At 34.7% G+C, this 25,007-nt stretch overlaps 1 pseudogene; it reads left to right on the forward strand.

The window, feature by feature from the left end:
• The first annotated feature begins 265 nt into the window (after nucleotides 1-265).
• On the forward strand, nucleotides 266-20,815 carry LOC131164499 (subtilisin-like protease SBT3; annotated as a pseudogene).
• The last annotated feature ends 4,192 nt before the right edge of the window (nucleotides 20,816-25,007 follow it).

Consider the following 25,007-nt stretch of genomic DNA (forward strand, 5'->3'; position numbering starts at 1 on the left):
TTAAATATTAAACAGAGCCAATATATGTATATGTATGTATATTGTGGGTGTGTGTGTGTATGCAGGAGTGTGTGCGTGCTTACCAGGGGCTTACCGTTGTGGGTGGTGCTGGAGGTCGTCGGAGTTGTAGCGGACGAAGACTGGTGGTTGTGGCCGTGGGGGAGCAGGCCTGAGTTGGCGTTGGAGCAGGGGGTCACCAGACTTGAGGTGGACGAACGGGTTGGCCGGCAATCCTGGAGGGCGGCGATGGTGGCTCGCCTCGGCGATGGCTGTGGTTGCAAGAGAGCAAGCCGCTGAGGGGCCGTCTGCGGCTGTGGCTGGTGGCTGGAGAAGGAGGTTTGGAGGAGTGGAGAGGTCAGCTACTGCTGTTAAGGCTTCGGTGGAGCTGCGGTGGACGGAGGCAGAGAGCTGCTGGTGTTCTGGTGTTCACGGCTATTGCAGCTACAGGTTAGGGAATTGATGGAGGGAGGCTATGTGCTGTTGTTGCTGCAAGAGAACAGAGGGATGGACAAGGGAAAGGGGAAAGAAGAGAGCGGCTTAGGGAAGAGAAACAGAGAGCTCGGAGAGGCAAAGCAGAGAGGAGAAATTGGATAGAGGATGGAATGGAGGCTATTTTTTTTTGGGGGTTTTCTTGCGCTGCCCCAGCTCCCCCCTCCTAACTGCGAGACCCTCCTTTTATAAAAATTTTGGAAAACCTAACTCCTCTCCTTTTCTTTTCTTTTTTTTATTTTTTATTTTTCCAATTTTTTTTGTCTCCTTTTTTATACGGTAACAAAATATATGGAAATAATAATAATAATAATAATAATAATAATAGTGTAATAATAATAATCTAATAAAGATGGAAATAGCAAAAATAATCATAGTAAAGTAATAATAAGAATGATAAAAATAATGAAAATAGTAATAATAAAGTAACAATAATAAAATAATAATAATAACAATAACGATAATGAAAATACTAAAAATAATATTGACAATAATAATAAAATAATAATAATAATGGTGATAATAATAAGAATAATAATGAAAATAATCATAGTAAAATAGTAATAATAATAATTATATATACAGTTAAAGATAATAATAATAACAATAGTAATAATAATAATAATAATAAAGTAATAAATAGTGATAATAGTAATAATAATAAAATAATAAAAATAATGATAATATCAATAATAATAAAAATTTTGTTATATTGGGCCTGGAAAAAAATGTGGTGTCTACAACGAACTTATTTGATTTTATGATTTAGTAGCGAGTTTCAGAAAACCATGGTAAATCCATCGATGGTGATGTTTTTTAGCACTAGCCCTAGTTTTCGATGTTTATTGATTTTCCAGTTTAATATTTGTATCAATTAGGCTATGACGATGGGATTCTAAAAGTCTTTTCCTGTTTTATCTTCAGAATGGATCCCAAAGATAAGGGTGTTGATGCCGGGGAAAGCAGCAACTTGGGAGCTTCCAGCGAGAATGATCTTGATACCTCTGCCATGTTGCAAGGTATAGCTTGACAAGTCAGGAGAGAGAGAAGGCAGAAGTCTAGAGAGCATGACTGTCACCTACAGACCAAGGTTACAGCATTAAGGAATTTACTCGTCAGAACCCTCCTACTTTTGTGGGAGGGCCTGACTCGACAGCTGCAAAGAACTGGGTTCAGGAAATCGAGGAGATGATGACAGTACTCTGCTGCATTGATGAGCAAAAGGTTCTTTATGCCTCGTTTAAAATTATGGGGGAGGCGAAATGTTGGTGGCTTTCTATGATGCTACTTGTGGGACAGAGACTGGTACTAGTGCCACAGACATGGGCTAGATTTAAGGATTTTTTCTTTGACCAGTAGTTTCCTTCATCTACCTAGGAAGATAAAGCAGAGGAATTTACCAACTTAACCTAGGGGAGTATGATTGTCGGGGAGTATGCAGCGAAGTTTGTGGGGCTATTTTGCTTCGCACCGTATATGATCCCTAATGAGGCAAGGAAGGCAAAAATGTTCGAGAAAGGCCTGCGATGAAGGATATCTGAGTAGGTGTGGGGGTCCTAGGTCCAGAACTTCTCTGACTTGGTGAACAAGGCCTCAGTATTAGAGAAGAGCTTACAGGGCAATACAGAGTCGTCAGAGCAAAGAAAGAGGCTTGCACCTCCCAGTTTTCAATCTGAGGCTAGTTAGAGTTTGTGGAAGAGAGAAAGGGGCAATGTGGGCCCAAGGTAGGAGACAAGAGATTGAGGTTTTCATGGTTATCAGGATGATTCATCCTACCTTATATGCCGTAGATGTAACATGAGGCATATAGGTGACTGCCGATTTGGGAGTGCCAACTGCTATCAGTGCGGTAAGCCTGGGTACATTGCAAGAAATTTTCGGGAACCACTGGCTAATGCACCTACACCTAACCAGATTTAGGGGAACAATCACATACCCCCGAGGTGGTCTAGCACATGTGTACACAATGATCCCGAATGATGCAGACATTGCCCGTGGCGCAGGAGCAGGTAATAAGTTTAGGTTATGAGATAAGCAATAGTTATTTTCGATTTTAGATCAATGTAGTTATTTGTAGTTATAAAGTATATTGGAATATGTGGTATGAGGTAGTTTGTTAATACTAGATTCTAAATAAAATTATCGGTTCACAAATTTTGAGGACAAAATTCTTTTAAAGAGGGAAGAATGTAGTAGACCGGAAAAAAAATATTAGTAATTAATTAATTAAATACTATTGAATTGGTTTAATTAAATACATACATATATATATATATATATATGTATATATGGTTAAGGTAATAAGTATATATATAAGGTTAAAGTAATAAGTATATATATGTATATATAATGTTAATATAAAATAATATAATATTATGCATGTGATTGCATTAAATGTGATAAGGTGGATTGGATTTCAAATTGAAATCTAATTTCTTTTCAATTGGAATTTGTTTCATCCCCTCCCAGCACATGCCCTCTTTGTCTCTCACGCCTATCTTAGTTTTTTCTTTTCTTCTCTCTCTCTCTCTCTCTCTCTCTCTCTCTCTCTCTCTCTCTCTCTCTCTCTCCTCATGCTCTCCCACTCTCTTTCTAGATTTCTCCTTCATCCGAAAGCCAAAATGACGATCGGAAATCACCACGATGATGTTGGAGCGTTTCTCTACAAGTCTAACGAAGTAGATTTTTGAACTAGGCTTTCCATGCACCACTTCAAGGTTAGGGTAAGATTTACAAAATTAAGCAAACTTGATTTTTTTTGGGATTTTTATCATTTATTTGGATTTTGTGGGTCTAGGAAATGTTAAAATAGTATTTTACCTCGAATTGAGTGTATTAAATTAGGATTTATGAATTCAGGGTTCGCGTGAGCACCGTAGGCACAGTTTGAGAACACTACAGGCGTAGCCTTAGGAAATTAGGTAAGGGAAATAGATTAAGTCAGTTGTTTTGTAAATTTTACTGGTTGAAATGGAAATTATATGCGTATGTATATAATTATCATGCAAGTTTTGAAAGTCAATCGTTTAAACTAAGGTTTTTGAGCCTAAGGTTGTGTTAATAACTATTATTTTTGAAAATGAATCGTTTAAAGTAAAGAAAAAGGGTACATGATTTAAGTAATGGATTCTCTGGATAATTTGACTTGTTGAAATGATTGGTTGGAGTTGTTTTACATTTTCTAAAAATTGGTCAAGGTGAGTAGGGTTAATTATCTCTATTTTTATTATTGACGCTTATTTTGAGTATTAGATAAATTGTGGAGATAATTTAAACTATATTTTTAGTAAAGCAGATAATGAACATGGATTGACTTATTATTTCGATAGCTATGTAAATATGTGTATTTTTCAAGTCGTGTGGCATGAGGAAAAATGAAAATACTGTGTTGAGTTATGAAATATGTTTAATATGTTGAAATACTAAAATGCGTTGGGATTATATTGTATTTAGAATTGTTTAATCAGAGCATAGTATTAATGTTAAATTGCAATATATGGTTTGAGAACTCCGGTGGACCATAGTACGCACGGTATCGTTGTGAGAGTTATGGAGAGCTTAGTGCAACCATACGTCTTAGAGAGAGAGTGTTCGTATTGAATAATCGATTGAGCTGTGAAGGTTAAAGTTCCCCCTGGGTCTAAATCAGCATGGGAAAGCTAATCTGACTAGAAAACTGAAGAGTTGGGAATTGATTTGACTCGGGTGGACCGACCAGGGTTAAGTCCAGCCTACGGACCACACAACCCATCATGGGAGGAAGCATGTCAATTTTTATCCATCTCACAGTGAGTTCTAAATTTATATTTGTAGATTTAAATAGAGTATAATAGAATAGTACATGTAAATACAGAACAGTGTATGTGAATACAAAATATATGAAGACAAAGGATGTGAAATGTGATAACAGAGTATGTAATAGGAGAATAGAGCATGTAAAAAAAGAGATTATGAAGAGTTGGGTTTTATAGAGTAAAGTAATAAAGTACTAAATGTATTAAATATAGTAGTATTAAATGTATTTGGGGCGAAGTAAACTCTCCGCCCGAGGGCTTGCTGAGATAGGCGAGTGTCTTGATAGGTATTAGTTGTAGTCATACCAACTTGCATAATGTATTAGAGTTGAGGGGAGCTACATGTATAGGCGTGTAATCTCCCCTATCCTCAGGAACTTTCGCTTATATATAATTGTGTGTGTGTGTGTGTGTGTGTGTGTGTGTGTGTGTGTGTATGTGTGCATAGTAGTATTATATGTATTTGGGGCGAAGTAAACTCTCCATCCGAGGGCTTGCTGAGAAAGGTGAGTGCCTTGATAAGTATCAGTTGTAGTCATGCCAAGTTGCATAATGTTTTAAAGCAGGTGAGAGTTACATGTATGGGCATGTAATCTCCTCTATCCTCAGAAACTTTCGCTTATAAATAACTGTGTGTGTGAGTGGGTATGGTCTGAGAATGGTTGTATAATTGTGGTTAATTAACAAATGATGATATTTTGTATACACTAAACTCATGATAGCCACACACTGGTATTAATCTATTTTGTCTTACTGAGATGTGTTTCACCCATTATACAATTCATCTTTTTCAGGACCTCCACGTGATTGAGCTTAGCAAACTCGGGGCTGGGTTTGTTGGCATAGATGTATTTTTAGGTTTATGTTTTTAGTTTTATGAGATGTATGTAAGGATACTGGATGTTGGGAAATTACTTCTTTTTAGGATGTTTATATAGAACTCTGGTATATTATTGAGGATGTTTATTTATTTTTCTGCTGCGTGATTGAGGTTATGATATCAGACACAGGTGATTCGAACACATCACACCCTGGGCCCCACTTGGCGGGTTCGGGGCGTGACAACATGGACCTTCTAGATGAAAATTTTAACTATGTTGGAAGATGGACTTGTGTCCAATCTTCATGAGCGTAAGTTTGATCACGAATGATGAATGTTTGAATAACAAATGAATTGCATAAGTACTATCCTAAATTTGTTGATATTTCTCGATTGCAAAAATTGCTGAAAAGCGAAAACTAGATTAATGTATGGTTTCTATTTCTCAAATTTTTTTTCTCAAGGTCCCTTGAGAAAGATCATAAAGAGTAACTTATAGGCAAAGATTAAAGTTGAATGAGCCCATTGAGATAATTAGCCATAAATTCATTTAATTTTGACCAATGAAATTAATTGCAAATATTCACGTATTTTTAAAGTTTATAAATAATTAAAATAAAAATCATAATTAAATTTATTTTATTTTGACTAATTAAATTAAATATAGACATTTATATTTTTTTTAATTCCAATCACTATATCTTCTTGAAAGTTAGTGAGTAATTTTTTTTATTTTTTATTTTTTTTAAGAAAACCCTAACTTTATTAATAGCCCTCACTTATGGTGGAGGAAAACCGTGATTACAAACATACCACAAGGGATTTACAAATAAATAAGAAAATACCATCATACGCAACAAAACCAATACAAGCCTAACAAAACCCATACCATTATCTAACTAAAACAAACTAAATAAGATCATATGAATCAAAACAAAACAAACACAAACAGTAAACAAAATACCTGCAAACTGATGACAAATACCTGCAAAACAAAAACCAAAGGATAACATAGGAGAATCAAATGATGAAATTTAAAAACAAAGGCTTGGAATACTCATCTTATCCATACGAATTAGACCTCTCATTTTACTCGGTAGCACATAACCTACAAAAAATCATCTTGTGTTGCCTCCCTCGCCTCGTAGCTCCTCCTCTAACAATTCCCAAAAGTCCCATGAGTATCAGGAAGAGCAAATTCCAGATGTGATCCCTCCCACCACGAATTCCGAGTCGCTTTCAATAAAAATATTCTAATATCCCAACTCTTTACAGAGTCGTACACCACTAGTAAGGGTCTGCAACTCCACTCTGTTAATAGTACCTGACTCAAATTTTTCAGAGAGAGCAGCCTTAATATTACATGATGAGTCGTGGTTGATACCACCACCACCACAAGAACCCGAATTTCCTCTACAAGAGTCATCAATATTTAGCTTCAACCAACCTACAGGAGGCTTTTCGTAGATAATTTTTCGAGGAGTTATAACCTTCGGTGTTATCAATTTCACTTGAAACTCTTCCAATAAATTCTTATCAATAGAAAATAGAGAACCCTTCACGCCTTTAATGAGTATACATGCATGTATGATAAACATATTACTACATTTAAAAAAAAATTGAATTAATTTTATAATTTGAATATTTGTAGCATAGTATACATATTTCTATATTTCTAAATAATTTATATTTGAATTAATTCTATAATTTTAATTCTTCCTGTTGCAGATGGAAATTGATCAATCTTCACGAATCAATCCTTGATCATGGCTACTTGAAAAGAGACAAATAAAAGTGGCTTTGAGGACCCAGGGTGTATCCCGAGGGACCTCTCCGATGCCTAAGTAAGGGATGGGCTTTAGAGGTTTTTATGCAATAGTAAAGTGTGTTAGGATAAGATACCTTAGCCTCTTCTCCAAATCCCTATTTATAGTGACAGAGGTTGACCCAAGGGTGTAATGTCATTTATTGGCGAGTTATGGTGCGGGTGTGAATCGTTCTGGTTCTTACCTCATTAGCGTGAATCGCTCTACTTATTATAAGGCGGGTATCAATTGCTCCAGTTGGGCGGTTGACTTGGATGGTAACTGCCGTCATAATGCTGCACTCTGGTCTCTTCTAAGTAGGTCATATATTTGTGGTATATCAGTTGCCCCCCTTTAGATTCAAATTTTTGAAGCTAGCTTCCAAAGTTGGAAAGTTGTTGTTGTTGGTTTCTTTTTTTTATATATATTGTTGAGCAGTTCTTCTTCAAGTATTTTGGGTTGCTTGTGGCTAAATGAGTCATGCTCTTCTTTTTTGTTGTTTCTAGTTTAATGAGTTGTGCTCATATTTTAGGTCGCTTTTGGGCCTCACGAGCGTTGCTCATTAGTTGGGCCCATTCTTCTTTGCCAAATGAGTTGTGCTCATTTTTTGGGCATTTTTCAGGCCTCATGAGTGTTGCTCGTCAGTTGGGCCGATTCTTTTTTGCTTAATGAGTTGTGCTCATTTTTTGGGTAGTCTTCTAGCCTCACGAGCATTGCTCGTCAGTTGGGCCGATTCTTCCTTGCCTAATGAGCTGTGCTTATTTTTTGGGCAGTTTTCTTGCCTCACAAGGGTTGCTCATCAGTTGAGCCAATTCTTCTTTGCCTAATGAGTTGTGCTCATTTTTTGGGCAGTCTTCTAGCCTCACAAGCGTTGCTCGTCAGTTTTGCCGATTCTTCCTTGTCTAATGAGTTGTGCTTATTTTTTGGGCAGTCTTCTGGCCTCCCAAACATTGTTCAACAGTTGGGCTGATTTTTCTTTGCCTAATGAGTTGTGCTCATCTTTTGAACTATATCTTTAGTAACATTTTGGTAATTTATGATACCAGGATGGTTGTTCAATTCAACAGGTTCTTGCGGTTTTTATTTCATTGGGGTTAAAGATGTGAGTTCTAGTATTTTCAATATTAGTTAGGATTCGAAATCGGTTCGGGATGGATTTGTTTCAAAGGATTTGGACGTGTATGCACCAAGTGTTCGATTATTTGCAGCAAAGAGAATTGCAGGTGAGCGTGTAGTGTTATAGATTTCGCAGACTATTTTCATGTCATTTGTGTCATTTGTGGGGTCTATAAACTTAGATTATTCGATTGTATCCCAATTGATCCTGAGTCCCATGTTGGATTTTTTAAACATGGGGTTGTGAGTGCAGTGGCAGATTGAAGTTTGAGATTGAGATTTGCGAGATGTCTACCATTGACGACGATGATTTTGTTACTGTTTATTTTGATTATGGTGTGGATTGTTTAGTTGATTAGGCTCCAGGTGCTCGATAGAATGTCACTAAGGAGCTTGGTTTTGCTGTTTGGGGTTTTTTCGAATGCAGTTGCTACAACTATGCAATTTCAGTGTGTGTTGCATTTTCAACTCAAATTTCCAATTGCAATTTCAAATTCACTGTTCAGAGCACTGTTCAGCACACATGAATGTGCAAGAGTCATTATTGCCGACCCCATGGTGCATTCAGCCAACCCATTGGAATTTCAAAGCTTGACTTTGTTTATTTGATTGGCAGTGCAGCTGTCACGACCCCATTATGCATTTGGTGCATAAGTCATTGTTCAATCAATTAAATAACTTGAACATCCTATTAATTATTATTAGTCATTAAGGCGGAACTCTTCAAGCATTGAAACTGTGGCATCTATTTATTTTTTTTAGAATTATTATTGTATGGTGGAGAAAAAATCATACCTTGAGAATAGGCACGTTGGCAACATAAATTTTCCGCATAGAAACATCAATTGTAGTTGGATTCGCATTAGATCCAGAATTTCCCAATATCGCAAGCTAGATCTCGGTTATTCATCCATCAATTTTCTTACTTGGCTTCTTCAATGTGAGCAAAGCGCCATTGATGTGCTTGAACAAAATAAACCCGTACCCTTTACTTTTCCCGGTGACCTTGCGAAGGATCGCGACGGCTTCTTCGAGGTCACCGTAGGTGGAGAAGAGATTGCGGATGTTCTTGATGGTAGTGTCCCATCCAAGGCCGCGAATGAAGAGTTTGCGCTGGGTAGGGTCCCGTTCTACGATGAATCGGACGGCGTCGAATACGTCTAGGTGTCGGAGGACGGCATTTCATATGATCTCAATCGAGCCAATGCATCATCCTTCAATTATTTGATGTTGTCATGATCAAGGATTGAAAGAGAAAACCTCTCAAGAAGTTCCCATAGACGGTGTCAGCTGTTGCAGCTAAAAATTAAACAATATTCGCCAATCGATCCTTGATCACGACCATCTGGAAAAAGACAAATAAAAGTGACCTGGAGGACCCAAGGTGTACCTCGGGGGACCTCTCTGATGCCTAAGTAAGGGAGGGTTTGAGAGGTTTTTATGTAATAGTAAAGTGTGTTAGGATGAGATACCTTAGTCTCTTCTTTAAATCCCTATTTATAGTGACAAAGGTTGACCCAAGGGTGTAATGCCATTTATTGGCGAGTCATGGTGCGGGCGGGAATCGCTCCAGTTATTACCTCGTTGGCGTGAATCACTCTACTTATTATAAGGCGGGCGTCAATTGCTCCGGTCGAGCGGTTGACTTGGGCGGTAACTGCCCTCATAATGCTGCGCTCTGGTCTCTTTTAGGTAGGTGATATATTTGGGGTATACCACTTCCAGATATAAATAAAGGATAAAGAAAAGTGGTTTCAATAATTTGAATTAGTCTTATTTTTTTACTTTATGTAAATGTAAATATATATAAAAATATTAGGGGAAGTTGGGATAGGGCCAATCACATGGGGAGAGAGGGGAAAGGGAAAGAAAGAAAAGAAAAATAAAAAGGTAAATCCAATAACACTCCTTAAGTTTTCCAAATATGACACTCTTAACACCTGAGTTTTCAAAAACTACCAAAAAACCCTTGAACTTTAGTTTTATTCACTAAATAAACTTTTTGTTAGTTGGCCGGAAGTATACTATTAAGTATATGTGTAAAAATAATTTTTATCCATAGTAAAATAGAGATATATTTTAGTCAAATTGAGTCGATACAATAAAATACTTGAACTCGATTCAACTAGAAGATATTAAGTTCGAAACTCAAGTCGAACTCAATTGATTTCATAATTGTTAAAGTGAGCTCAACTCAGCTACAAGTTCATGAAACTAGAGTTTGACTCAATTATAAGTTAATATTAAATAATATATAAATATATATGATGTATATATAATATTTAATAAATTTATAAAATATATATTGTATGACTTCCAAATATAAAAATGATAAAATTTAAAAGCTTAATTAAGCTCGAAACTCCCTTCAAGTACTATTGTTGAACTCGAACTTAACTTGTTAAATTACTCGAGTAGTTCAAACTCAACTCAAACTCGAGTAGAATCGAGTCGAGTCGAGTTATGAGACGAGTCGAGTTTGAGTATTTTGAGAGTAAGTTTGATTCACTTACACCCCATAATAATAAAATAATATTTTAGAATTTAATTTAATAAATTAATTTGAGAATATTAACCAATCTAATATCTTCATAACGAATTAAGTGAATCAAAGACCTACTCAAATACAATGCTACAAAGTGTATCTTAGAAATTACTTAATTTGATAAACAATTAATAACTAAACACATCATAAAATAAATAAAATGTAGTTCAATATTTTTAAATTCAAGTAATCTATCAAATATGGTGTTTAAATAATTTTAAAACTATATTTTAAAAATTAAAGCTATAAAATATAATGTTAGTTCTTCCATATATAAAATATGAATCCTAAATGAATAAAGAAAACTCAAAATTATATTAATTGATTGACCTTTATTTGAGATAATTTACCATTTTTTTTATAATTTTATTCAAGTTGTAATGTAACGCCCCAAAAAATGATATGTTTGGGAATGTAAAAAATAAAATAAATAAATAAATAAATACATTATTTAAGATTTAAAATTAAATTAAATAATAAATTAATTAATTAAATAATAAGAATTATGAATTAAGTAATATAATATATATATGTAAAGATTAAAAGTTATTATTATTATTATTATTATATTATATTATTTAAATATATAAGTTTACCTGAAGCTTCTTGAAGCTTCAGGATTTCAAAATTTTGAAGGAAGCAGAATGCCACCCCCCCCCCCCCACCTTGCTTCTCACGCTCTCTCCTTCCGTCTCCCTCGTTCTCTTTCCCACTCTCCTCAATTTCTCTGCTAATATTCACCTGATCGAAAATCAGAAAATATCGCTGGACTCCATTCTCCGCCACCGACATTTCTACCAGAGCGGATTTGTCATAGAAGCGGCATAGGCATATCTATTGAGGTAAGCTTAATTCTCACTTTTATCTCAATTTCTCGCAAATCTTAAGCTCAATTGATGATCGGACACTACCATGAGAATCTAAGGGTGATTCTCTACAAGTCTAGCGGAACAGATTTCTCTTGGGATCGTCGTAGGTAGGGGTGAGCATAATTCGGGGAAACCCGAATTAACCGACCAATTTCGGTCGGTTCGGTTCGGTCAAGAAATAGGGTCGGTTCGGTTCGGTTACGATTTTACCAATTTTCGGTTAATCGGTTATCGATTCGGTTAATATGAATTATCAATTCGGTTAACCGAATTAACTGAATTGATAATTAATAATTCTAGTGATTCTACTCTTATAGTTTAATACCAAAATATCTTTTTTATTAATAAAATTAATAGATGAGATGCTTAATTAAGCTCAAATTAGTAAAAAAGTTATAAATATATTCTGTTTTTAATAATTAATTTCAAATTATTTCGGTTAAATTCGGTTAACCGAATTATCCAAAAAGGTAATTCGGTCAAGTTCGATTCGGTGAGCTTCCTTTGTTCGGTCGGTTCGGTTATCAGAAATCATTAACCGAAAATTTCGATTAATTCGGTTAATTAACCGAATTTGGCTGAACCGACCTTTTGCTCACCCCTAGTCGTAGGTGTAGACACCCTATTTTTACCCTAACCAAATAGAACAAGGGTCTCCTCTTATTATTTTCATTATTATTATTATTATTACCTTATTATTATTATTATTATTATTATTATTATTATTATTATTATTATTATTATTATTATAATCATTTTTATTTATTACTAGTAGTATTATTAGTATTACTTTACTATTATTATTTTGGATATATTTATTATTATTATTTTTTTATCACTTTTATTATTATTATTATTATTATTATTATTTACATTATTATTATTACTTTATTTTTATTTCTATTAGTTTTCTATTATTATTATTTTATTATTGTCATTTTTTTTAGTATTTTTTACTATTATTATTATTATTATTATTATTATTATTATTATTATTATTATTATTATTATTTTACTGATAGTATCTTTATTATTTTTATTTTTACTACAGTTATTTATTATTATTAGTAGTAGTAGTAGTATTATTATTATTATTATTACCTTATTGATTATATTATTATTATTATTATTATTATTATTAGTATTTTCATTATTACCATAAGAGTAAAAGCAGAAAAAGAAAAGAAAAATAAAATAAAATCAAAAAAGAGTCTAGGGTTCCAAATTTTTTTTATAAAGGGGGGGGGGGGGAGTGGCAGCGCACAAGCCAAGGGGCGGCGACATTCACAGAAAAAAAAAATGGGGGGGCCTTTCTTCATTCTCATAGGCAGCCACACCAGCTCCCCTGTGCACGCCATCGTCGCCTTTCCTCTGCTCCTGCCAGCAGCCACCACCGAGCCAAGCCATCATCTCCGGCAACCCCTCGGTGACTCTCTTAAACACACACTTTTTACACACCCTTTTACACACACAATTTCACTCACTCACCAGACACGCACACTCACGCATGCAGCACACACTAACACTCACAATGAAACACGCTCACAGCAGAATACACAGCACACACAGCAAAACACACACCGCACACACACACTGCAAATACACACTGCACACACACTGCAAACACACACAGCACCCTTGCTAGGAGTTTTCTGCACCCGCACACACACACACGCACAACACTGTTGTCTCTGTTCCCTGCACAGACAGCACACACATGTATGTTTTTTTTTTGTTGTACATCCTTGTTTATTATATTCTGAGATACTGAAATGGTTATTTATTTTTGCAAGCATATATATATATATATATATATATATATATATATATAGACATATATTTTCTGATTTTGTTTAGATGTTAATATCTAAGGGTAGGTTTTTCATGGTTTATGCTTGGGTGGTGTGTGATTTTGTGTATGGTTATTCTTAGTGCTATTATATGTGTTTCTCAATATTATGCTCATGTTATATTCATTATAGAATTTCTAGTTTTATTATATATTTATTTTGTAATATTATCAAAATGTGTATAAGTGGGTTCTAATATTTAAAGCTTGAGTTTTTATTGTATGTGTGAGCGAACTTTGATATTGTATATTATTATTAAAGTTTTGTTTGTTCGTTTTTCCCGTATTGTCATGTATTTATTACTATTATAATACGTGTTGATTATTTTGCGTTTAGGGTTTTTGTCTTAATTAAGGTTCATATGTGGGGTTATTATTATTATATTTAGTGTTTATTTCATATGTAGCATATTAATTTTTGAGGATTGTACATCAATTTTTACTTTGATTTCTTTCCATAATTTCCCATTTGATGGTCATATTGGATATTTACATATTAGTATTAGCTTTAAATTGTTTCCATAGCTTCACAGCTTGCTCACCCTTTGTATAATTACCTACTAATCTTAGGGTTACTTGATTTAATTTGATGAGTAGATTGTTTCCTTAGTTTTGGTAATTTTGTTTCTATATGTATTGATTGTGTGTTCCCATTAGGTAAGTTGCTATTATATTTAGTATGATAATAAATAGAATATTATGGTATTACTATTATACTTATATTAGGTATTATCTATTAAGTTAGTCTTTTTTTATTTCTAATATATATGGTATTACCTTTTATGACGTCTTTAGTATTTTGATACATATATTGTCTTATGATAATTTGTTACTTATTATCCTATTATTATATATTAAAACCTCCCATACTAGTATTTTCCTATAAAAAATTTAATACAATTTCAAAATTTGGGAGTGTATTTTCTTAAGTATTTTCTTAATTTTTTTCCCTATGATTTTAATGCAAGGGTATGAGCTTTTGGGTTTCACGTACCTTTTGTTCTAAGGGAATATGTATATATTTATATATTACTTATATTTTTGTATTTATTTTGTTTTGCATATATATTTGTAAATCCACTAATAGAGGGGTAATTTGAAAGACTTATTAGATGAACTTAGGGATAATTCCGAATTAATTAGGTACCGTTCATAAGAACGGGCGCGTAGGGGGTGCTCGTACCTTCCCCTCACGTAACCGAACTCCCGACCCCAATTCTGGTAACGTAGACCCATTCTACCCCTAACGGGGTAGAAATCATGTGTTCTAACCACACTAAAAGGTTAGTGGCGACTCCGACATTCCTTGTTTTTCTTGAAAATTTAAAACACAATTTTTTTATTTTGCCGCCCGGGGCACGCACACTCCAAGACGTCGCGACAGTAAGCATAACTCGAAAATTAGGCTAAGGGGGATAATAAGTGGCTAATTATTATTTAATTCTTGTAGATTTGGAAATGTTAAATAATGGGCATTCTAAGGTTGAATTTGAGTTATTGAATTCAGGGCTTGGGTAAGCGCTGCGGGTGTAATTTCGGGACCCTGTGGACATAGTTCAAGAAAACCGAGGTAAGTTGATTATCTTGGAGTTTAACAATTTATTTAGGTTATTGGGAGCCTAGGAAATGTTTTATGGAAATTATGTTGGAATTCTATTGAATGTTTTGGGGAAATGGAAATTGTAGGTTTTTGTGCTGAAAATGTCACGGGCTCAAGATTGAACTGTGCGGGCATCTCAGTAAGACAAGTAAGGGGAATAAGTTATAGTAGCTATTTTTATGAAATATTGGTTGAAATATATGTGAAATGAATTATGGTATTTTCCCTGAAATTATTATTATGATGATATGAATAATAGATGAGAAATTGTGTAGCATATGATTTTATGAAAATTATAAAATGTATTGTGTAAAATGTGATTTGAAATGGGAAATATGGGAAAATGATATGATGATGAATATCCTTAAGGAAATAAAATGTAATGTGGAAATGTTATACAATTTTCTAGAAAATATTGAAAAGGGATAAATGTATATACGAAAATGATTTTATGGGAATAGTGGAAATAAGAAACACTAATATATGTGAATATTGAGAAATGTAGAATATGGGAAATATGAAAATGATTTTCTATGAAATGAAAAAAAAAAAATGAAATACTGATATGTGCATACTAGAAATGATGAAATATATGAAATGCGATATATTCCCATATTTGCTTATATATTATTATGAGATGAATTGTGAAATTGAAATGCTAAGAATGAAATAGTAGAAAATAAGAAATCTAATGGGAATATTGTTTAATGAATATTGAATGAAAATACTGGACATGTGAATTTTAAAATATGAATATGGAAATATTGCAACGTGAAATTCTGCAATATGAATAATGAAATATGGGAATTGATTTGTGAATGATGAAGTGTGAATACTGGAAATGAAATATGAACATTGGAAATGTAATGTGAATACTGGAATTGTGAACATTGCAGCGTAACAACTGCAATGAATATATGTATTGATATGGGAAACATTGATATGAGAAAAGTGAAATAGTGAAAATGAAACCCTGATGGATGGATATGTAAACCCCGGCAATGGGTTATGATATCGAGCATGGTACCAATGCTAGCGATTGAAAAGGGCAACCACACGGACTCGTGGAGCGTGTGACGTGGCAGTGCGAATGAGCCAGAGTAGAGTTGTTTATTGCCCCCTAGATTCCAGACTAGGGTATGTGGCAGGTCATTTGTTACTACAGACAGGTATTTGGTATTATTTGATCTAATCGGGTTGGCCAATCGCGGTTAGATCCAGCCTTCAGGCCACCTAACCTTGACCATAGGGGGAAGCATGGCGTGAAGAAAAATCCTCAGGGCAACCATGGGTTACAGACACGGCATGTTATGGTTACAGTGGATACCAATGGGTTGGATAGTAGATTGGAAATGACCATGAGTTACAGACACGATATGGAAAGGTTACTAAGGATACTCATGGAGCGAATAAATGAGAGAAAAATGATATAATGGAAATAAACTGAGATGAAAGAAAGATGATAAAAATAAATGAAATCGGGAAATGGGATATAAAGTTTATAATAGTTGTGTTTTATATATATTGATGTAATCGCACTCATATTGCCACACACTGTCAATAACTTATTCCATCTTATTGAGATGTGTCTCACCCAAGTATTAAATATTTCAAAAAACTGAGATTGAGTTGGTGATAGAACTCCCAGATAGAATGGAGCAGGGACCTTGATATACAGGGTGAGTGTTTGATCTAGGGATGGATGTTTCCCCTAAAGTTTTGTTATTTTGGGGTGTTTGTTGATGTATGTATTTTTTGATGGATTATACTCTGGTATGTATATTCGCTGTGGTGTATGTATATATTGTCTTCCGCTGATAAGTATTTGAAATATAATGTGATCGATATACCGATGCCCAATGTGGGTCAGGTGATATGTATGGTATCAGGGTGTTGACGTGTCTGATAAGTATGATGTAAAAAAAATGGTATGAAAAATCAAGACGTCACATGTAATATTATTAAATATATAACATTCAATTAGGTCTGAAAAAAATCCGCAATTTGAACAACTAGCTAGTCAATCCAAATTGATTTCAAAATTATATTTTATATTTTAAAGATATATTTAGCTATTTAACTCACATGAAATGTATATAACAAATATTTTGAAACAATATAATTATCTAAGTATTTTTTTTGAGTTAATAATATTATTTATTTTTTTCCATTTTAATTTTTTTAAATAATAATTTAATTATTTGTTGTTATGCTTATGTCGATTGCCAATTTATTGATCATAACTGTCGTTGAGTGTTCAATTCTCTTATAGTTTTAATTTTTAAAACATGTTGTACTTAATAGTACTTCATTTATTAAGGTAATATCATTTTTAAGAATTTATTTATCAAAATCGATTAAGAAGATAAAACTATTATTTTCTTAAGGATAAATTTTTATTTTTTTTGACTAAATTTATTAAACTAATAGCACGTTTATTTTAGTAATAAACTCAAATTTCAAGGATCACTTTTATAGTCTTTATAAATTAAAGGAATAGGGTGTCTTATTTAAAAAACCATACTTAAAAAAGTGGGACGACTCTAGAGAGAGAGAGAAGTTAAGAAACAAAAAACAAAAACAAAACAATGAAAATCCCTCAGCTCATGCACATGGACATTGAACATTTGTCTGCATATTCACGTTTTTATATAGTGGGACAAATTTTTGCCCAAGTCTAGTAGAGGCTTTTTATAAAATAAAAAAAGAAAAGAAAAAAGAAGAAAGTGTCTAAGTGCATGGTTTCCATTTAGCACGATTTAAAAGTCAAAAACCCTTGAAAAGAATAAAAATAAAAAGAGCTTCAATTTTTATATTCAGTTATTATAGAAAGTGAAATAGAAAGATGAAATACGTAATTTATTGCTAATGTAAATTTTAATTTTAATGTCATTAGCCTTTGAATTTTCTTAATTTTAGTCATATTAAGACAATTTTCTATTCTTAAAATAGTTAATTAAATAAGCAGAAAATAAATAAACACATTTTTCTTATTTTTTTTCATTTCTATTTTCTCAAATAAAATTTTTAAGTCACATCGAACACTTGAAAAGAGGAATTTACATTTTCATATTTAGTCATCGAGGAATTGAAATATATATATATATATATATATATATATATATATATATATAGTGAATTAGAAAACAATATTTAGACTTTTACACATCATGAAAATTTAATATTTAAAATTTTTTAATAACTAATTTTCAATAGCACTTTATTTACAAAGAAAATATAATAAAACTAGATTTCCATCTTAATTTAATTTCTTTCTTTTTTTAAAAAAAAAATAATTCAAACAAATTCTTTAGATTCAAACAGAGTCTTACACTTTCAAGCCTTATATTTGGATTTGTATAAATTCAAATTATTTATTAAATTTTAGCCTTGCATAGGTATGGTGAAGAAAAAAAATTTTCTTTGAATGAAGTCGAATAAAAAAAAAAAACTCCCCTAATCTTAAGGGTTGTTAAAGAGATTTTTGGGGTCCCCACAACAAACACAATGTTATTGTTCTTTGTTCTTTCATTACCTATAATAAAGATATATAAAGAGGTTAGTCCTTGATCATTTTCTTGCAATTGTTAAAGAAAAGAAAGAATGGGGAGTACTATCAATAAGGTTCATCGTTTATTAATATTCTTCCTTGCATTTATCTTGTTTTCTTCCCATATTGGGTCAATACCAGGGAAGTCCAGGTCCACATATATTGTGCATATGGATGAATCTCTCATGCCCAAGGTCTTCGTAGCCAACCACCACTGGTACTCCTCTATCCTTAAGTCTATCTCAAGGGCAAGACCCTTTGAGAAGACTAACTTGTCATACATCCGTAAATCTAGGCCCACCCTTGTCTACACCTACCAGAATGTCCTTCACGGTTTTAGTGCAATTCTTTCTATTGAAGAACTAGAGACACTAAAGAAGTTTACAGGATTTGTATCAACCTACAGTGATAAGACTATCACTCTAGACACAACTCACACATCAGAATTCCTCTCTCTCAACCATTTCACTGGTCTTTGGCCAGTTTCAAATTATGGAAAGGATGCCATCATCAGTGTTATTGACACTGGGGTTTGGCCTGAGAGCAAGAGCTTCACGGATTGTGGTATGACTAAAGTTCCAGCTAGGTGGAAGGGGACATGCCAAGAAGGAGAGGAGTTCAATTCCTCTATGTGTAGCTTAAAGCTCATAGGAGCTCAATACTTTAACAAAGGAGTTATGGCTGCAAATCCCAATCTTAAGATCCCCATGAACTCACTTAGAGACATAGTAGGGCATGGGACGCACACATCCTCCATAGCTGTTGGGAGCTACGTGCCAAGTGTGTCATTCTTTGGTTATGCATACGGAACAGCAAGAGGAATTGCCCCACATGCAAGGGTCGCCATGTACAAGGCACTTTGGGTTAAGTCCTACACATCTGATGTTGTTGCAGCTATGGATCAAGCCGTGGTTGATGGTGTTGACGTGATTTCTATTTCATTAGGTTTGGATGATGTGGTGTTGTATGAGGACCCAATTGCAATAGCTTCCTTCGGGGCCATGGAGAAGGGAGTGTTTGTGTCAACCTCTGCAGGAAATAATGGGCCATACCTCAGGACCTTACACAATGGAATCCCTTGGGTTTTGACTGTTGCTACAGGCTCCATCGATCGACGATTTGCTGGAACAATAACACTTTGAAACAATCTAACTGTTGCCGGATGGACCATGTTCCCTACAAGCGCCGTGGTTGTTGACTTGCCTTTGATATATGACAAGACCATCTCAACATGCAATTCCTCAATTTTGTTATCTAATGCTCCTAAAAATTTCGCCATCATTTGTGAAGAGTACGAAAATACATCTCCCTTTGATCAGTTACAGTATGTTGCTACATCAGGAGTGCGTGCTGCATTATTTGTCAGTAGTGATGCTACAATTTTTAAGGATACCTTTTTTCCTTGTCCTGGCGTTGTGATTAGCCCGAAAGATGCACTTATTGTTATCAAATATGCTAGAACTACTACGAATGCGACAATCAACATGAAGTTTCAAGAGACATTGTGGGGACAAAACCTGCCCCGTTTGCTTCTTCTTACACTTCGAGAGGCCCCTCCCCAAGTTATCCTTATGTCATGAAACCAGATATAATGGCTCCGGGAACGATTGTTTTGGCTGCTTGGGTTCCACATGTTCCTGCAACTGAAATTGCACAAAGTTGCGGCTTGGCCAGTGATTATAATATGATATCGGGGACATTCATGGCCTGTCCTCATGCTTCAGGTGTGGTTGCGCTCCTAAAAGCAGCACAACCTGAATGGACCACAGCAGCCATTCGCTCTACCATGGTCACTACTGCAAATCCTTTTGATAATACTTTCGATCCTATTAGGGACCTTGGCTATACTAATCTTACTTTCGCATCACCTCTAGTCATGGGATCTGGTCAGGTTAATCCCAACCAAGCGCTAGATCCAGGACTTATATATGATGCTACTCGTCAAGACTACATTAATCTCCTTTGCTCCACAAATTTTACCAAGAATCAAATCTCAACAATCATCAGATCAAGTAGTTATAATTGCTCGAGTCCTAATTCTGATCTCAATTACCCATCATTTATCGCCTTGTATAACAATAAGTCATCGGTCTCAACAACATTGGTTCAAAAATTTCAAAGGATTGTAACCAATGTGGGCTCAGGGCAAGTGACTTATACAGCAAAGGTGACTCCTCCACATATTTCCATGATCACAGTGTCACCGGAGACACTTGTTTTTGAAAAAAATGCATGAGAAACGTAATTTTACCTTGATCGTAAGTTATCATAGCTCTGAGAATGGGAGCATTTCATTTGGTTGGCTTATTTGGGTGGAGAAGGATGGAGACCGCCAAGTGAGGAGCCCCATAGTGGTGGCTCCAATGATGGGTGCTTGAGTAAGGGAAAAACCACTCTGGAATTGTAACTTTGGATGCACACATTTGCTATTTACTTTGTATTAGCTTGTGCTAAAATGTTAAAGTTGTTATTCACCACTGTATATAAATAAAATAATAAATATATGACGGGTGAAAATTGCAAGTGCACAGTATCGTAGTTTTATAATATAATGATGTGTAGAGTATCGTCCTCAAGGATTGATGTCTTAATTTTACCAAGTACCGAAATTTTACTAACCTTGATTTTATTTAGAAAGATTAATAATTTTAGACTGCAAAATTTAAATAAAGTTACTTTAAATAAACTATTTAAGAGAATTTATAACTGGACGATACGTAACAAATTAACGATGGTGAAAACTTCTAGGAAACCGATTTCACCTAGTTTCTCACTATGCTTTATTCATTTAGCTAATTTGACTTCGATTTCTCTATTTATTAACAAATCGCCAATTTTTTCAAAAGTCTCTTTCGATAGTCAATCATAATATATTCTTGTTTATTATTTAACATAAGTGTATGCAAATTAATAACGCAAGAACGCAATAAGACCCTCGATTTTTTAATGCTATGTAGGTTCATACAAGTCTTTCGATCTCTCTATTTACATACGCTGAATTATCCAAGATTTATACTATAATCCCTCCTTTTAGTAGCAAATCACAAAACTAATATCATTTAATTAATGGCCAGTTAATTAAAAGCATTAAGTACAGAATAACTCAAACAAACATAAATGAAAACTACTTCAGATTAGCATCAAAAAGCAAGCATAATTCGAAACAACTGATTACATCGTTTTCCTAAAATACAAAAATTTAGTTCATTCTAAAAATTAAATTCAACATAACAGATTTCACCATATTTTTTTCTATTTGAAGCGTACGGAAAAAATCAACACTCGTCGTAGTGCCATCGCACATCGCGAACACCTCAAGCATCGCCGTTATTCGCCGCTTTCTGATTCTGAAAAGATTTTATTTTTCTATGCCGCAAGTCCTCCTTTTACCGTTGTTCATGTTGTTTTTCAATGCAGCGTAGCCTCTCTAAGAATCCAAAACAGACTCCGAGAAGGTCTCCTGCTCCCCGCTGCCTCTATGCCTCCCAAAAAAATAATTTTTCAAAAAAAGGTTGTGGGGTGCGGCCTCCAATCCTCTTTTTTCAGCGCATGCTAAAACCATATATATATATATATATATATATATATATATCTCTTTACAAGTAACCCTAATGTCTCCCTTTGCTGCCGCACTGCACTCACGCACGCACGCCCCACGAAACCCAATTCTCATGCTGCATGTACACGTAGTGGCCCAGCCACTTTGGTTTTCTTCCTGTAATCTCTCTTTAGTTCCCAACTCACACACACACAAGCAGGCCACTACCCGAGAAGCCCAGCTCACCTTCACGCATGGACGTGCGCAAGCCCAATACACGACTTCTTTAATGAAGCCCAGCTTACACTTTAATTCAATACCCAGCTCCAATTTTTCATGCATGCACGCCCACTCTCCTTCCAATTCACACACATACAATTCACAACCCAAGCCCATACACGCCCTTCACGGCCAGCTTCATGCGCCCAAGCTTTAGCTTCTTCACGAGTCCAAGCATATCCGAGCCTTCTCTCTTTTCTTTTTGGGTTTCATGAAAACACATAGACCTCTTCTGAAGTCCACGGACACCCGCCCATCTTCATATGCTTGCATAGCCTGCAATATTAAAATACGCATGTCCGTAAATTTTTCAACAAAATAGAATAATTATTTCAAAATTATCGAACGAGCTCACTAATTAAACTATTGGACATGTTCGGGTATTTTAATTAAAAAATTAACCTTTAATGCATGAATTTAAATGTATAATTACGCATCTGTGGCGCCTAATCACATCCCCCAACTAACGTCTTGCTTGTCCCTAACAAATAACGTGAATGCATTTCAAGGTGGTACCCACAAATTTCAATGAATGAACGCACATGCAACACAACCATATCCTTTCACATACAGAAATATCACCAAATTACACACAAGCTCATTCATACACAATACTCGCAACTCCGAAGTAAGTCATTCATGCAAGTCTCATCATTATATAGTCATTAAGAACAGTAAACTCACGTAAAATTAACCAGCAAGCACAATTCAGAATTAATGTAGCCATATAAATTCGAGTATAAATTGGCGAAATCTCGAAGCATGTGTAATGTGTGTGACTCGTTACACCCAGGATATCCGTGGACACATAAAGAACTGTCGCTTTGACTCGGTTTAACTAGTATACCCTCAAAAACACTCAAAAAGGATGGTTTCACTTTTCATATCTGAGGAGGAGTGTCATAATCAAACATCCCACATACTGTAAGGAATAAAGGCTAAAACTAACATTCACTAAATTCAAAAGCAAGAATGGAAACTCTAGTCTACTTAAGAAAATATCGAAACACGCACTAATTAAAGATGGTGACTTAGAATATGGAATTAAAACATTCAGGGATGAAAATTCAATCAAACGCGCACACACATGCAATAAAATTAAATTGAACCTTTAACACGAACACAGAACTCAAACCACAACTACAATCTAAATGAAAGCACAATCAAAAATATAACACTTAACAATAACGAAAAAAAATAATAAAAACACGAGCTTTAATCTAAACGATCCTAACTAAACTAGGTTTCGATAAAAAGATTAATTTTTGGAAAAACAACTAGTTAAATTCTTTAAAACAAAAACACTTTTTTTTTTCTTTTTTGTAATTATTTCTTTTTTATTTTTTTCTTTTAAAGAGATAAACCAGAATTTTAAACTAAGAGAATGATAAATAGAAAGCAATTAACTTAAATTTTTCAAAGCTAACACTAACATTAATTAAGGGCAAGATAAATGAATAAAAATTAAACTTTCAAAAAAAAAAATTACGTAACAAATATTCAAATCCTAAATGCATATTAGCTTTAATAAATAAAATGAAATCAAAATTATTCAATTGAAATTTAAAAAGAAAAGAAAAGAAAAGAAGAGAGAAAGAGAGAGAGAGAGAGAGAGAGAGAGAGAGAGAGAGAGAGAGAGAGAGAGATCCTCAGGCTGGTGCTCTGTTCTGCCGTGGAAGTTGGCCGTGGTGGAGCTGGAGTGGCAGAGGAGGCTGCTGTGGTTGTGGAGTTGTAGGAGGGCTCGGCTAGTATTTGCTAGAGTGGCCGAGGGGGCTGTAGCAGTGGCCTTGGCTGCTGGTGTTGTGCTGGAATGGAGAGGCTGGTCGAGGTGCTTTCGAGGAGATGCTGGTGTTGCTGCAATTGCTGGAGCAAGAAGTTGTTACAGAGGACTGAAGCTGCCACGGCTGGCAAGAGGTATGGCGCTTGTAGGGTCTTCAATGGCTGGCTGTGGCATAAACTGAAAGCAGAGGGAGGAAGCACACACAGTAGACACGGCAAAGCAGTGGGGAAATAGAAGAATGGAGAGGAGGAAGAAGAAAGAGGGAAGAGGAAAAGAGTCTGAGGAAGGGACAGAGATTTAGAAAGACAGAGAGAATAAGGGAGCAGAGGAAACAAAGGGCGAGGCAGAGTAGAGAGAAGGGAAAAGGAAGATTGAAGGAGAAGGAGAAAGAGAGGGAGTAGAACAAAGAGGGGTGCGCCAGGCAAAAGGGAAAAGAAGGGGAAGAAGAAGATTAAAAAGGCGAGGGGAGAGTTGCCCTTCACCCGGATCCAGATCGGTGAGATCAGACCCAATTGGGTCTGACCCGGCTTGCATGGCCGGGTCACATCACATGACCTCATATATATATATATATATATATATATATATATACTTTTTTTTTTTTCATTTTTTTCGTTCTCTATTCATCACCAAATTTGACCCTTTTGGAACCCATTTCTCACAAAACTCAAAACACGAAAGTTGTAAATAATCATTTCCTCTTTCTCCAGAAATTTGAATCATCTCGATCGAAACTCGAACGGAAAAGTTATGCACGAAATACGAACAAGTGTTGGTTTTGATTCTTGAGAATTTTCCTGTGATAAAATATTACCAAAAATTCATAAATTACGCAATAAAAATCAAGAATGATAAATTTGACACTTTATTAAAATATTGGACAAATTTGGACACTTAATTAAAAATATAAGTCGTAAAAACCGGGTTAAAGTGCCCAATTACGCAGTTTTAACGCATAATCAAGCATCATAGG

This window comes from Malania oleifera, chromosome 9 (genome assembly GCF_029873635.1).
Source record: "Malania oleifera isolate guangnan ecotype guangnan chromosome 9, ASM2987363v1, whole genome shotgun sequence".
In the NCBI taxonomy this organism is placed as follows: domain Eukaryota; kingdom Viridiplantae; phylum Streptophyta; class Magnoliopsida; order Santalales; family Ximeniaceae; genus Malania; species Malania oleifera.